Source organism: Podarcis cretensis (assembly GCF_951804945.1).
Source record: "Podarcis cretensis genome assembly, chromosome: 17".
Taxonomy (NCBI): Eukaryota; Metazoa; Chordata; class Lepidosauria; order Squamata; family Lacertidae; genus Podarcis; species Podarcis cretensis.
Window position 1 is genome coordinate 37,287,604 of NC_137187.1, and position 16,563 is coordinate 37,304,166.

The 16,563-nt window shown below is 48.7% G+C and overlaps 1 protein-coding gene and 1 long non-coding RNA gene across 2 annotated transcripts in view; one reads left to right on the forward strand and one right to left on the reverse strand.

Annotated features, from left to right (window-relative positions):
• The window catches only part of SLC38A5 (solute carrier family 38 member 5), a 49,738-nt gene that overhangs the window by 32,901 nt on the left and 274 nt on the right, over positions 1–16,563 (reverse strand). The gene's annotated exons all lie outside the window — the stretch shown is intronic.
• LOC307206800 lies at positions 1,871–15,829 on the forward strand. The gene is made up of 2 exons (XR_013834506.1): positions 1,871–2,996; positions 15,656–15,829. It is a non-coding gene; the product is annotated as an uncharacterized lncRNA (long non-coding RNA).

Here is a 16,563-nt window from a genome sequence, read left to right on the forward strand (position 1 = left end):
ATATATATATATATATATATATATATAATGACCAACTTTTCTTCATTTTTGGACTTCCTCACATTTCCCGCTCCTGCGTTCCACATTAATAAAACTTTAGCCAGCAATTTATCACCTTATTTCCATTCTTATTATACACATTTTCAATATTTTGTCCCTACCTTTGAATATTTTATCTAGATCTTAAATACCTAATTTTAACATAATATTTATTCAAAATTTATTATTCTCATACAATTCACTCATTCTCATAATCTTTTCAACTAGCTTTATGGTGCCCTGTTATTTTCAAATCTCTCATCCTTCTTAACACTCATATAGTTTACAGTATTTTTGTAAATAGTCCTTGAATTTCTTCCAATCCTCCTCCACTGCTTCTTCTCCCAGGTCTCGGATTCTGCCTGTCATTTCTGCCAGCTCCATGTAGTCCATCAGTTGCATCTGCCATTCTTCCAGCGTGGGCAAATCTTGAGTTTTCCAATATTTAGCTACAAGTATCCTTGCTGCTAGGGACGCAGGTGGCGCTGTGGGTTAAAGCCTCAGCGCCTAGGGCTTGCCGATCGAAAGGTCGGCGGTTCGAATCCCTGCGGCGGGGTGCGCTCCCGCTGCTCGGTCCCAGTGCCTGCCAACCTAGCAGTTCGAAAGCACCTCCGGGTGCAAGTAGATAAATAGGGACCGCTTACCAGCGGGAAGGTAAACGGCGTTTCCGTGTGCGGCTCTGGCTCGCCAGAGCAGCGATGTCACGCTGGCCACGTGACCCGGAAGTGTCTCCGGACAGCGCTGGCCCCTGGCCTCTTAAGTGAGATGGGCGCACAACCCCAGAGTCTGTCAAGACTGGCCCGTACGGGCAGGGGTACCTTTACCTTTACCTTTTTATCCTTGCTGCTGTTGTTGCATACATAAAAAATGTTCGATCATTCTTTAACACCCTCTGGCCAACAATGCCCAAAAGGAAGGCCTCTGGTTTCTTAGGGAAGGTATACTTAAATACCTTTTTCAACTCGTTATATATCATTTCCCAGAAAGCCTTAACCCTAGGGCAAGTCCACCAGAGGTGAAAGAACATTCCTTCAGTTTCCTTACATTTCCAACACTTATTGTCTGACAGGTGATATATTTTTGCTAGCTTGACTGGGGTCATGTAACACCTGTATATCATTTTCATAATGTTTTCTTTCAAGGCATTACATGCCGTAAACTTCATACCGGTGGTCCATAACTTTTCCCAGTCAGCAAACATGATGTTATATCCAATGTCCTGTGCCCACTTTATCATAGCTGATTTAACTGTTTCATCCTGTGTATTCCACCTCAGCAGCAAGTTATACATTCTTGAAAGTACCTTAGTCTTAGGTTCTAACAGTTCTGTTTCCAGTTTCGATTTTTCCACCTGGAATCCTAACTTTTTATCCAATTTAAAACCCTCTTTAATCTGAGCATAATGTAACCAATCTCGCACTTTGTCTTTTAGTTTCTCCAAACTCTGCAATCTCCAATTGTCTCCATCTCTTTCTAATATTTCCCAGTATTTCGGCCATTTGACCTCCATATTGGGTCTTTTCACAGCTTTAGCTTCCATAGGTGAAAGCCACCTTGGGGTCTTGTTTTCTATTAAGTCTTTATATTTTGTAGTATAAACACTGACAACTGTAGTACAGTTCCCAAACAAACAAACAAACAAACACTGCACACAAGAATAAATGTATTAGGGAAAAGTGCATGCAAAAATGCATATGGTAGTGGAAATAACATACAAAAATGTGTTATATTAGGGGATACAGCTTTCCAATAAGTAAACGTACAGTGGGCAAAACTGCACACAAAACCTTTTAAGGAAAATGTGAATGAATTAATGCGAAGCCTTAAAAAAAAAAAAATCACCAACATACTGCGGAAACAGGGCCAAACTAAACTTAACAGTAGAAAAATGTGAAACTGAGGGAAGTAGAAAAGGACAGGTTCATCCATCCCTAGCTGCCGGCCTTTCAGTTGGCTACTGTGTCTTTAACAGCCTTTCCCAGGAAACAACCATCACGGCCACACAATAACGGCTGCCATCCTAACCACTCTGCACCTGGGAGTAAGTAAGGTCCACTGGACTTGGCAGGACTTGCTTTTGAGTAGACACAGTGGAAAATGTTTTCCATTCGTTAATTCCTTTTAGCGGTTCTCAACCTGTGTGTCCCGAGATGTTGTTGGACTACAGCTCCCATCATCCCTGAGCTCTGGCCTTGCTAGCTAGGGGTGATGGGAGTTGTAGTCCAACAACATCTGGGGACCCACAGGTTGAGAAAGGCTGCTGTAGATCAAGCTGCTATGAAAGGCACCAAAGCAGGTGGTGGGGTTGGTCTTTACCCCGGACAGCTGGCAAAGCCGTATCTGAGGCCCTGTGTAACTGAGGCCGCTGTCTCAGGCAGTGCAAAAGAGGAGGCGAGGCCAGGCATGCTTCCCCGCTCTTAGGCTTCCCCCCATTTCCCCCAAACCAACCACACCCTACAGAATATTGCATTAATGCTGACAAGTCACACCACTCCCTCATATTGGCACCGGTTCCCCGATGCTGGTGGTACGGGGGCGAGACACAAGATGGGTGCATGTTTTGGCAGAACAGATGGGGATCAAAGGCAGTGTCATCCCAAAGCGAAGCCGTTAGGGCCTTGGCGCCACCTCCCACCTTCGCAATTTCACCTTGAGGCCGCCCCCGCCCCGCTGGTGGGAATGTTGCCCTGGTGGGAATGTGGCACCCTAGGCTGGGAAAAGCTCCTTGCCCCTGCGGGAAAATACAATCACCTTTCTGCAAAGCCGGAGTCTCCGGAACCAAGAAACGGAAGGGTTAACGCTGTTGCCCGCACCTGGGAAAGTGCTCTGGAGGCTGGGTGGGGCAGAAGCGGCAATGGAGATGTCTGGCTGCTGCCTTGATCTCCAACCGCATCCTTAGCTCAACGCTATGTTCCCACAGAAAGATGCAGAACACCTGGATTTTTACCCTGGCTCAGGTAAGGGAATGGGGCCACTAGGATAGAGGAAGGTGGCCGGGAGCCAAGTTAGGTGCTGAATACCCACAGGCCTTTAAATGCAGGGAAATTAGAAAGCCATAACTTCTAGAGTCCTGGGGGAGAAAACTGATTCAGTCCACATTAAAAGGTGAATCTTATCAAATCTGCACTTTTCAAAACTGTCCGAGGACCGGAATGCAACTACCCACGGAAACAACCTGAATTTTACAATGCAACTCCTTTGGCCAAGTAATGCGCACAGAAATATATTGGTTTAAAAGAGCTCATAGAAATAAATGTATTAGTGAAAATAACACACAAAAGGCATTGCATTAGGAGAAATCACTTGCAAAAATGTGCTTCTTAGTCAAAGCTGCGCACAAACATGTTTAGTAGGGAAAATCTGCACTCAAATGCTGAAGGATTTAGAAATGTGGAGAACTGGATTTATGATTGGAAATAGTGTACGAGAAACTGGGAGAACCCCAAGGCACAGATCCTTCCATCCCCAGTCCTGGGTTATTTCCCCTCCAAAACAAAGCGCTGCTGCCCCTTTTTCCTGGTATGTCATTATTATTATTATTATTATTATTATTATTATTACTATTACTACTACTAATACTACTACTGTGGTACCTGTTCCGGAGGTCTGTTCTTAACCTGAAACTGTTCTTAACCTGAAGCACCACTTTAGCTAATGGGGCCTCCTGCTGCCGCCGCAGCACGATTTCTGTTCTCATCCTGAAGCAAAGTTCTTAACCTGAAGCACTATTTCTGGGTTAGTGGAGTCTGTAACCTGAAGTGTATGTAACCCGAGGTACCACTGTACACCTCCACATAAGCCCGCATTTCCATTCGACATTTGAAGCCTCTTAGTAGGCTAAAAAACCTGTCCAGAAATCTGATGCAAATAGGGTTGCCACCTGTGGTACCTCGGGTTAAGTACCTAATTCGTTCCGGAGGTCCGTTCTTAACCTGAAACTGTTCTTAACCTGAAGCACCACTTTATAATAAATAATAATAATAATAATAATAATAATAATAATAATTTATTATTTATACCCCGCCCATCTGGCTGGGCCTCCCCAGCCACTCTGGGCGGCTTCCATAGAAACCAAAAATACACTAAAATATCACACGTTAAAAACTTCCCTGAACAGGGCTGCATTAAGATGTCTTCTGAATGTCAGGTAGTTGTTTATCGCTTTGACATCTCGTGGGAGGGCGTTCCACAGGGTGGGCGCCACTACCAAGAAGGCCCTCTGCCTGGTTCCCTGTAACTTGGCTTCTCGCAATGAGGGAACCGCCAGAAGGCCCTCGGCGCTGGATCTCAGTGTCCGGGCAGAACGATGGGGGTGGAGACGCTCCTTCAGGTATACTGGACCGAGGCCGTTTAGGGCTTTAAAGGTCAGCACCAACACTTTGAATTGTGCTCGGAAATGTACTGGGAGCCAATGTAGGTCTTTCAAGACCGGTGTTATGTGGCCTCGGCGGCCGCCCCCAGTCACCAGTCTAGCTGCCGCATTCTGGATTAGTTGTAGTTTCCGAGTCACCTTCAAAGGTAGCCCCACGTACAGCGCATTGCAGTAGTCCAAGCGGGAGATAACCAGAGCATGCACCACTCAGGCGAGACAGCTTGAACTGCTAGCTCCCCTCACTTCCCCAGCAGTTATGCAGCCCTGGCCCTGCAACAGCGCCTCCTTTCCACAAAGAGAGGGTGTCGCAGGATCACGCAGGCCTGGGAACTTCTGCAGTTGTCACATTCCCGATGCCATAACCCCACGGCATGGGATCCCCATGCAAAGTCCTGAAGGTCTGTGCTGGAGCGCACGGCCACGTCACACTGCCGTGCCTGAATATTTGCTTTGCGTGTTTGCACAACCTTGCCGGGCAGGTCTACTAACTTCACGCCTCTCCAGTCCAAGCAACCTGCACTGGAGATGGTGATCAAACCAGGAAGGGGTGGGAAAGGAACATTTCCTGCGTTTGAGGCCCTTAGCCAGGCGCCACCGGTGTCCCCCGGAACCAGAAGTCACAAGGGCACGGCCAACAGGCTCACAGTGATGTGGCCAAGTTGTCTTGGTTTTCTCCGCCTCCTCCTCCCTTGCAATGATGCTGTGGACATTGCAGTTTTACAAAGGCTTAAAAAAAAAAAAAAAGGTAAAGGACCCCCGACAGTTAAGTCCAGTCGCGAACGACTCTGGGGCTGCGGCACTCATCTTGCTCTATAGGCCAAGGGAGCGGACGTTTGTCTGCAGTTTTTTCTGGGTCATGTTGCCAGCATGACTAAGCCGCTTCTGGCGAAACCAGAGCAGCACACAGAAACACCGTTTACGTTCCCACTGGAGCAGTACCTATTTATCTACTTGCACTTTTTGGCGTGCTTTCGAACTTCTAGGTTGGCAGGAGCAGGGACCGAGCAACGGGAGCTCAACCCGTTGTGGGGATTCAAACCGCCGACCTTCCGATCGGCAAGCCCTAGGCTCAGTGGTTTAGACCACAGCGCCACCCGCGTCCCTACAAAGGCTTAGCACCTCACTAAGCTCCAAAGTGCCTCACCTTTGCTCACCTGGGGTCTAGCTGTCACAACTGCTTCTCTACCTGTCCTCTTTCCTTTGCAAAGAAACCGTGGATACCAAAACCCTGCAAACTTATTAATATGATACTCAGCACCAAAATGTCTTGTCTTAGTTTAATAGGGGGTCTCTGCTGCCACCATTTCTAGAGTGGCTTCACGTCACAGCATGGAATAAAACGAAGAAATATAAAGTAGGCTAGGGCCTGGGAGACCAGGGTTAAAATCACCACTCAGCCATGAAGCTCACCGCGTGACTGTGGGCCTGTTACTTTCCCTCAACCTAGGGACTCATGATGGCATGGGTGGAAGCATCATCCTGAGAAAGTAAACACAGTGGTTCCTCGTGTTAAGTACTTAATTCGTTCCAGAGGTCTATTCTTAACCTGAAACTGTTCTCAACCTGAGGTACCACTTTAGCTAATGGGGCCTCCCGCTGCCGCTGCACGATTTCTGTTCTCATCCTGAAGCAAAATTCTTAACCCGAGGTACTATTTCTGGGTTAGCGGAGTCTGTAAGCTGAAGCGTCTCTAACCTGATGCATATGTAACCCGAGGTACCACGGTAATAGCAAAATAAAAAAGTCTCTCTCCAGTATGCCTGTCCCAGATTTTGAATTAGGGAAAAGGGGCAGGTCTGGAATCATGATTTTTAAAAAACCTACCTAAAAATTTAAAAAAAAGAATCTTGAACACAACCAGGATATTTAGGCATACCAAGATTGGACTTTTACATGAGGGTCCTGGTCAAATCCAGTGTGGGGCTGTTTGCTGAGACAAGCTTGCTTGGGTGGGGCTGTGCAAGGAAGTGTGCAATCCATGCTCCCTGAGTACATATAGCTCCACACACCGAGTTTTGCACACACACACACCTCGGCTAATCTGTGCAGTTCAGCTCAGGAGGGGAGGTTATTCCCCCCCCAACTCAATAAATGATCAATTTGATAACTGGAATAGAGGAGATCTGCACCCCCTTCAGGGCACTAGGTTGCACACTACCCAATCATGTATCTACTTTTAAAGAAATGCTTTTTGTCACCACTGCCAAAATCGGTAGTGAGGTGGGGAGTGAGAAAAAGTCTACCAACTGTGGGGCTAGCCACCTCAAGGCAAGATGTAGTTTGTTGTTGCTGATAGCATTGCAAGACACCGCTGCACTCCTATAAACTATCTCCTACGTGTTTTGAATTGTCCCCTTCCCCACCAAAGAGCAAACATGAGAACTAGAAACTTGTGTTGCTTTAAAGCGGAAGACAACACTGTCAAAATCCAGCTCCCTGTTTCAAAAGCCAGATTTGAATTGACATGCTGCATTCTTGTGAATTGCGAAGGCATTTTGCATCCAGGCATAGTACTGTATAGGTGAACTGTCAGGTGTGCTGAATGTGAATCCACAGCATCAGGAGGAGAAACAGAGCAGCTGTGCAGAAATGCATCCAGATTCCCAGGAATAGAGACTGAAGTGTGAGGTAACCTCTGCGAACATGCAGTCAATGGAAGCATCAAGGCACTTAAGCTTTTGGCATATACAGTGGTACCTCGGGTTAAGTACTTAATTCGTTCCGAAGGTCCATTCTTAACCTGAAACTGTTCTTAACCTGAAGCACCACTTTAGCTAATGGGGCCTCCTGCTGCTGCCGCGCCGCCGGAGCACGATTTCTGTTCTCATCCTGAAGCAAAGTTCTTAACCTGAAGCACTATTTCTGGGTTAGCGGAGTCTGTAACCTGAAGCGTATGTAACCTGAGGTACCACTGTAGATGGAAAAATAACACACTTCATTTTTTAAGCATGTTATAGAACGCTTAATTGATGCCTGCTTCATCTAAGGCAAAACCAAACCAGAAAAGTCCTAGTCATACCTTGGGTTACGAACGCTGCGGGTTGCGCGTTTTCGGGTTGCGGAATGCGCTAAACCCAGAAGTACTGGAATGGGCTACTTCTGTGTTTCGGCACTCATGCATGTGCAGAAGCGCAAAATGATGTCACGCGCATGCGCAGAAGCGTCGAATCGCGTCACGCACATGAGCACGCGGCGCTTCAGGCTGCGAATGCTGTGGGTTGTGAACATGCCTCCCGCACGGATCACGTTCGCCCTGTGTTTCAGCCACTCAAGTTGACTCCCCCTTTCACTACGAGGAATGGTCCAGGCCTTTCAAAACAGGACAGCAAATTACTTCCTAAGATCTTTCCATTTGGAGTCACTAACCAACACTTGAATTTTGCTAAAAAACTGCATAGGTGCTTTTGGGGTGACATTAAGGGAAGCGTTAAAATCACTTGCAGCTTAATGAGAAAAAGTTATTGACAGTCTTTGTCAGGAGGAAGGCGCCGAGGAACCACCTTCAAAATAAAAAAGTATTGCTCAACTCACACCAGAAGCTAAAGGGGGGGGGGGGGAGAAAAAAGGAACACACAGTTTAAGTTATGCAATCTTATGAACACTTGCTTCCTAGTAAGCCACACTGTGTTTGAGGGGGTTTACTTCCAGGAAAAGCGTGTACAGATTTGCAGCCTTAAAGCTTTCATTTAGTAGGTTAATCTACCCAGGAATGTGTGCAGCCCGACTCCAAAACTGTGTCATATTGAAATCAACAACACAAACCAAAAACCCAAGCCAGAGAGGCAGGTGGGCATTAGCCTTAAGGGAACAGGAGCCGATTTATACTGTCACCCCAGGGGCCTGCTAGCATCCAAACTCCTCTCTGGACGGACCCTCCCATGCTATGGGGTGGGTGGACCAGGGACATCAAGTCTGGGACCCATGTGGCTGCGAAGGAATAACTGGGACCAGCTGCTCCTTTGCTAGAGCAAGGTGCTTTCCTATCCCCTGTCCAATAGCATGAAGTGATTTTCATTTAAATTGCTGCTAAAAAGGAAGGAATTATGGTGAATTTGAATTATGGTGCTGGAGGAGACTCTTGCGAGTCCCATGGACTGCAAGAAGATCAAAGCTCTCCATTCTGAAGGAAATCAGCCCTGAGTGCTCACTGGAAGGACAGGTCGTGAAGCTGAGGCTCCAATACTCTGGCCACCTCATGAGAAAGAAGAGAAGACTCCATGGAAAAGACCCTGATGCTGGGAAAGATGGAGGGCACAAGGAGAAGGGGACGACAGATGACAAGATGGTTGGACAGTGTTCTCGAAGCTACCAGCATGAGTTTGACCAAGCTGTGGGAGGCAGTGGAAGACAGGAGTGCCTGGCGTGCTCTGGTCCAGGGTGTCATGAAGAGTCGGACACGACCAAACAAGAAAAAGGAAGGAAGGAAGCTCTGTTTCCAGAGCAATTTCAATTAAAGTTCTGGCAGGTGGGTGGGACAACCCACCTGTCAATCACCTGACATCATGATGGCATCAGTTACCGTAATTGATATGAGGCTGTTCTGTCCTCCCTTATCAAAGGCGGCCCAGATAACGATCCGGCCCCTGGGCCAAAAAGTTTCCTCACCCCTGGAGTAACAAAACAAAACAGATTCCCAGAAACCTGAAGTCTGCCTGCCGGCGGATACAATGACCATCACTGAAATTAAGTTGTTCGCTCCTCAGATATGGTTGTTTTACTGGGTTTGTGTACTGTTATTTGATTGTATTCAGTGCTTTTTTAATATATATATATATGTTCCAGTACTCACCATGAAGTTGATACAGCAAGTGCCACACTTTTAACGTTGGCGGTGCCGGTAATGCGAACCCTTGAGTACCCCCAGGGAAAAAAGCACTGATTGTCTTGTATTGTTTTGAAACTGTTTTAACTGTCTTGTATTGTTTTAAAACTGGTCACCTCGCTAACTTAGACCAGCCTGCCCCCAACCTGCTGCCCTTGAAGGGCTGATGGGCAGTGCGGTCAAAACATCTAGAGGCAACTAATGAATATAATGAGCAAACAGGCAAGCAAAAAAATTTAATTTTTTTCTATTAAAAAAATGCAGATTTGCGCAACACAGTCCTGCATCCGGAACATGGATTTCCTTGGTGTGGAACTTAGGGTATGTTATTAGTATTATTATTGGTTAAACTTGCATACTGCCCTTAATCCAAAGATCACAAGGCGGTTCACAACATAAAAATACAAAAGTACATAATACGAACAAGAACAAGAGCAAAAACAAGCTCACAACCACCACCCCCAACACAATTAAAAGGCCATAGAGAATGTTTCATCAGCCAAAGGCCTGGCTGAAGAGGAACTTTTTTTGCAGGGCATAAAGATATGTAAGGAAGGTGCCAGGCAAGCCTCCCTGGCGCGTGCATGCCACAAGTGGGGAGCCACCACAGAAAAGGCCCATTCTTGTGTTGCCACCCTACGGACATCTCATAGAGGAGGCACGTTTTGTGTAGAGTCATACCTCGGGTTACAGATGATTCTGCATTTTTTCGGATTATGGACCCGCCAAAATCCGGAAGTACCAGAACGGGTTACTTCCGGGTTTGGGGGGGTCGTGCATGCGCAGAAGTGTTAAATCGTGCTTTGCGCATGAGCGCCGAATCACAACCCACATGTGCGCAGACGCGCCGCTGCGGGTTGTGAACGTGCATCCCGCACGGATCATATTCGCAACCCGAGCGTCCGCTGTATTAATGTGCATAGTCCAATTAATAGAGACACACACGACACATACAGCCATCCTCCCCCCCCCCTCACCCCAGATCAACACATGGCAAAGCACCATGGGGTGGGAGCGAGGGGTAATGGAGGAGGAAGAGGAAGCCAAGAGCTGTCTGTGGCAACAGCAAAGGGAAGTTCAAGAGGGGAGGACATGTTTAAAAAGCACCACTGCCCAACCAAGCACAAGCCCTGAAACATGTGCAAATTTCACACCCTCCCAAATCCATATGCTATCTTATGCAGAGAGCACTCAACAACGGGCAGCAGCTGTCTGGGGCCCAGTACCAGCATCTATGCCAGCCCTGCTGCTGCCTGAACTAGTTCCCACATGCCTTGTTTCCCAGCCAAGCCCTTCACAAAGGAAGCCACAACTATTCTGGTCACCATCCGGGTGCTGGAAAACGCCGAAATTGCTTCCAGCTGCCTCCGACCCCCTTCCTCCTTCCGTTTCCCCCATGCAATTGTGGGCACACGCGCTCGGCCAGAAGGACTCGCGCCACTCAGGGCCGAACCCAGGAGAAGACGACATGCGCTCTCCTTCTCTGAAGCAGCAGGAAACAGGAGACATTAAGACCAGCTGTGCGGAAAAGCTCCCCTTCCATTGCCACCCTCCCTAGTAGGGACTGCAGGCCCAGTTCTCCGTCCCAGGAGAAGACACGCAAAGCCTTCGTGCCCAGAGATAAAAACAGGGTGATCTGCGTGGGCTCCAAGCCTGGGAAAAGATTGCAAATGGGAAAAGGGCACAGACACGTGGGCACTGATATATGAGCAATTCTGCCAGGATTCGGGGGTGGGAGAGATGGGACTGACTGAGACACACAGAGTTTGGTCCCTTTCCAGGTGGTTCCAAAATGATCCTGGCTGGCTCAGGAGGCAGGGAAAGGTATCCATGGCCTCTAGGGGCCATCGGCTCTAATCCAAAGGCAGACTGACAACCTTGCAACCACTGAGCCCAGGCTGTAACTTGCAGGAATCGGGAAATAATGCTACTCTGAGGCACGTCACAGCTGTTCTACCCATTGCATGCTCCTTGTCTGACGACAGCACCAGTGTCGTGTAGAGGGAAAAGGGCTGCCAAAGATCTGACACCAGAGTTACAATGCCCACATCACCTCACGCCCAACACTTTTCAGTGGAGTCTGCTTCGTCACAGCACTCAGGTGCCAGCCAAGGGCTGGTTCACACATGCACTCAGGGCTGCACAATCTAGGGTTGTCTTGCACCGAGCGCATGAGCCATCACACTGGAAGCCACAGGCAGAACTCTTAGCTTCCCCTCACATCATTTCAGACACAAGGATGTCTCCGATGGGAGTCAGTTCACACGTTCAGTAGCCAGTCACCATGGGTGGAGATGTGTGCAGATATATTACAGGTGCATGTCTGAACCAGCAGTTCCTCCAGGCAATACTTGAACTGCGGCGGTTCCCATTTCAGAATGAGGAAAGGGGTTGATAAGCATCCAGGTTTAAAAATAAATATCATCCTAAATCAGAGATGCAGGATGATCAGATGGAAGCAGAGCAGGAGAGAAAGAGAAGGAAGTCTGCATTAGCCCAAAATATTTGGTACTTGCTGCAGAAAATACAAAATATACCGTATTTTTCGCTCTATAACACGCACCTGACCATAACACGCACAGTTTTTAGAGGAGGAAAACAAGAAAAAAAATATTCTAAACGAAACAGTGGATGTATGATTTTTGTGGTTCATGCTGTGGCCACAGACATGTGATCTGACGGTGAGTTTGAGGTAGCCCAATGCAAAAATCCTGAGGATCCATGTCGATCCGTGCTTTGTAACCACGTTTTTGCACCACTGCAGCCCCAGGCAACAGTGGGTGCGTGATTTTTTTGATGCAAGCTGTAGCCATGGACATGCTATGTGATCTGATGGTGAATTTGGGGTGACCCAGTGCAAAAATCCTGAGGATCCATGTCGATCCATGCTTTGTAACCACGTTTTAAGTGGGGAGGGAAGGAAAAGCACTCAAGGGACAAGGAACACGTGTGGGGTGGGTGGAGAAGGATGCTGTTAATAATGCAGAAGAGGAGTATAAGAGGAGAAGCAAGCAGGCCCTGCTTCTCTCCCTCCTCCCTGGCTCGCTGAAAAACTTTGCTGCTATTTAGCCAGCTGAGTGGGGAGGAGAGAGAGACAGAGAGCCTGCTTGCTTTAAAGGAGCCAACCGGACAGGAGCCGCTTACACTCGTGTAAGCAGCTCCTCTCCTCTCCTGCTTTGCTCCTTTAAAGCAAGCAGGCTCTCTGTCCCTCTCTCTCCTCCCCACTCAGCAGCTCTTCTCCCGTTTTGCTGTTTCAAAGCGAGCCACGGAGGAGGGAAGGAAGGGGAACCATGGATCCTCTGCTCACAACTGCAGCAGATCCCCCCGCCATCCGTAGGCATTCGCTCCATAACACGCACAGACAGTTCCCCTTACTTTCTAGGAGGAAAAAAGTGAGTGTTATGGTGCAAAAAATACGGTAATCAAAAAACCGACATTTTGCTGCCTTTTCATCCTACCCAGAAGTCTGCCATTTTAGCCCGCCTAAGAGACTGGACAAATGTCACCCTCTACCCATAATTATGCTCTGAAAAGCTGCAGAAACAACCCCTTTTACTGATCACATGAAAAAATGCTTGAAGGATATTAAAGGTAAAGGTATCCCTGCCCGTACGGGCCAGTCTTGACAGACTCTGGGGTTGTGCGCCCATCTCACTTAAGAGGCCAGGGGCCAGCGCTGTCCGGAGACACTTCCGGGTCACGTGGCCAGCGTGACATCGCTGCTCTGGCGAGCCAGAGCCGCACACGGCAACGCCGTTTACCTTCCCGCTGGTAAGCGGTCCCTATTTATCTACTTGCACCCGGAGGTGCTTTCGAACTGCTAGGTTGGCAGGCGCTGGGACCGAGCAGCGGGAGCGCACCCCGCCGCAGGGATTCGAACCGCCGACCTTTCGATCGGCAAGTCCTAGGCGCTGAGGCTTTAACCCACAGCGCCACCTGCGTCCCTTGAAGGATATTAAGGGTTAATTAATCCATGCCAAGTAGAGCAATCCTAATGTTTAAGAGGCCGAACACCTGCCCTCTCAATCTTCACTCAACTTGGTAGCTTAAAGGGGGGGGGTGGACTGGGTAGATCCAAGGAATGTTTCACTGGAGTAATGGGAGCCGTCACCCAGTGGCAAATACTGTATCCTCTTTTGGGGGCAAGGTATTCAAAGCAGTAAGGGACGTAGGTGGCGCTGTGGGTTAAACCACAGAGCCTAGGACTTGCTGATCAGAAGGTCGGCGGTTCGAATCCCCGCGACGGGGTGAGCTCCCGTTGCTCGGTCCCTGCTCCTGCCCACCTAGCAGTTCGAAAGCACGTCAAAGTGCAAGTAGATAAATAGGTACTGCTCCGGCGGGAAGGTAAACGGCGTTTCTGTGCGCTGATGTGGTTTGCCAGAAGCAGCTTAGTCATGCTGGCCACATGATCCGGAAGATGTACGCTGGCTCCCTTGGCCATTAAAGCGAGATGAGCGCCACAACCCCAGAGTCAATCATGACTGGACCTAATGGTCAGGGGTCCCTTTACCTTACCATATAAAAAGTAAATGAGGCTGAATCCAAGAACTAACATGGCATACTCTTGTTTACCTTTACCTTATTCAAAGCAGTGGTTGCAGCCCAGCTTCAGGTATGCTCAGACCCATTTCAGACCAGTTTCGCTGAAAATACCTTGTTCATTCTGCTTGATGGCATTTGCAGAGAGATGGGGAAGTGTGACCATGAGATCCTACTAGAAAGTGGGTGTTGTGGGTGCTGCTACACTGCAGTTCCACTCCTACCTTCAAAGCCCTTTTCAGAAAACAATTATGGGGGCGGAGAGGAGGCAAGGTGTTCTGCACCTTGGGAACCGCCCTATGGCACCCCAAAGGCTCCATCTCGTCCCCCATGCTATTTAACATCTGCCCGAAGCCACTGGGACCTGTCATCAGATTTGGGATGAGGTGCCATCAGTATGCAGTTGGCACCCAGCTCCATCCCTCTGTTACATCTGAATGGGAAGTGGTTCAGTGCTTGGAGGAGGTGACCAGATGGATTTGGGCCATGTGCTGCAAGTTCCTGTGTCCAAGAGTTAAGGAAATGGCACACACACACACCCAGAAATAGCAGGTCTAAACCACAGAGCCTAGGACTTGCCGATCAGAAGGTCGGCGGTTCGAATCCCCGCGACGGGGTGAGCTCCCGTTGCTCGGTCCCTTCTCCTGCCAACCTAGCAGTCCGAAAGCACGTCAAAGTGCAAGTAGATAAATAGGTCCCGCTCCGGCAGGAAGGTAAACGGCATTTCTGTGCACTGCTCTGGTTCGCCAGAAGTGGCTTAGTCATGCTGGCCACATGACCCGGAAACTGTACGCCGGCTCCCTCGGCCAATAAAGCAAGATGAGCGCTGCAACCCCAGAGTCGTCCGCAGGGACCGAGTAGCGCCCCCTAAACTGTGAGATTCACTTCTCACAGAGATGCATCTGTCACCTTCATGGTATAGCAGGCATGTTCAAAGTCTGTTTTGGAGGCCTAATCCAGCCCGCTGGTCGATTTAATCCAGCCCCTGTGGCAGTATATGTCCTGGGGTGAAATTGTAAAAGAAAGCTCAACATGCATGTTCACTTCATCAAACATGGCCCTCTTTGAAAAAAGTTTGGGCACCCCTGTGGTATAGTATTCGACATTTATTGAAGATGCATCTCTTTGCCCTGGCCTTTCACAGATGAGTTTTATTTTTTAGGCCCCATCCTATTCTTCAGATGCAAATTGTTTCAACTGTTTACTAATCTGTTGCAAATTGATTTTAATATTGTATTATTATACAGTGGTACCTCAGGTTAAGTATTTAATTCGTTCCGGAGGTCTGCTCTTAACCTGAAACTGTTCTTAACCTGAAGCACCACTTTAGCTAATGGGGCCTCCTGCTGCTGCCTCGCTGCCAGAGCACGATTTCTGTTCTTATCCTGAAGCAAAGTTCTTAACCTGAAGCACTATTTCTGGATTAGCGGAGTGTATAACTTGAAGCGTATGTAACCTGAGGTACCACTGCATTGTCGCAACTCATTTCTGAGACCTCATAGTGGAGGGCGGATAAGAAATCTGATCTGTCAATAAATAAGACACCCGTTGAACAGGTGAAAGGCTTCCCCAGATCCTTTGGAATTGCTCTTCTCAGCTTCCACAACAAGATCCCACCCTCCACTGAGGGAGATCCCAAACAGGGCCACTTCATGAGGACTAGCTACCCTTACAGCAAAATCCCAACAAAGCAGGACTACTCAGAAGCAAAAACAGCTCAAACTCCCTAAAAAGTGTGTTGGATTGCAGTTTAGGATCTTTAAACATGGGGCTACGCTGTACGGTAGTAATGATTACGGGCATGATCCAGCAAAAAAAATTAGCCACTTTTGCATTGCAACAGGACTTTATTAATGTTGGTTGATTGTACCCCAATTTTTTAGCCTTTCAGATCCATACATAAAGGAGGAATTCTAATCCATTTTGCAGGAGGATGTACAACCAGGAGTTTGCAATTGAGGACAGTAAGTGCGATGTTGTGGTTTTAAAACCGCATTGACGTTTGGTTTTTTACACTCAAGAGAAGGGAATAATAAACAGATATGTGTGCTGCTACCCCCCACACTACTCCTAGTCCCCTCCATGCCCCTTTCTTCAAACTGTGCAGGATTTGAATCCAGGACACCTAGCTTTTTAACACACACAAATGGCTAATCTGCGTTACTTTTTTCTGCTGCTGCCACCGCCTCGTTTCTGCATGGATTATTATTATTATCCCCCCCCCTTTTTTTTAACTCTGATGTGATCCGATCGCAGGCCCGGAGACACCTCCCGGGGCCCCGTCCGCCTGCATCGCCTTTGGGAGCCCACGTGGCAACGGCAGCGCCTCTGGGCACCACAACAAGCCCCCTTTCACACGGGTCTGGAGCGACACGCGAGCAGAGCCTGACGAGCTGGTCTCCCCCCTCCTCCTTGCAAGCCGCCGCTTCCCAGCAGAGGCCTCCAAAAGGGGGGGGGGGTCCTCTCGGTTTAACCCCTGCGCTGCCAGCCAAGCCCACCGACGAGGACCCGGCCTGCCCACGATGCGCGCCGCCACCCACCACGATCCGCCTCCTCTCAACTAACCCCCTTCGGGCCACATCTTGATCCTCGCCCGCCGACCCACCCCAAACTTGGGGGTTTTGTTCCAAGGGCGATCTCCTTCCCTCCCGTCGCAACTCCGGCAATGCCCGACGGCTCGGGCTCTTGCGCCCATCGGGGCCTCTCCAAGGAGGCGCCCCGGGAACGGGGGATCGGAGGGGGGGGAGGAACGGGGCGAGGGTCTCGGCCTGGCCCGCTTTCCTCGCAGCAT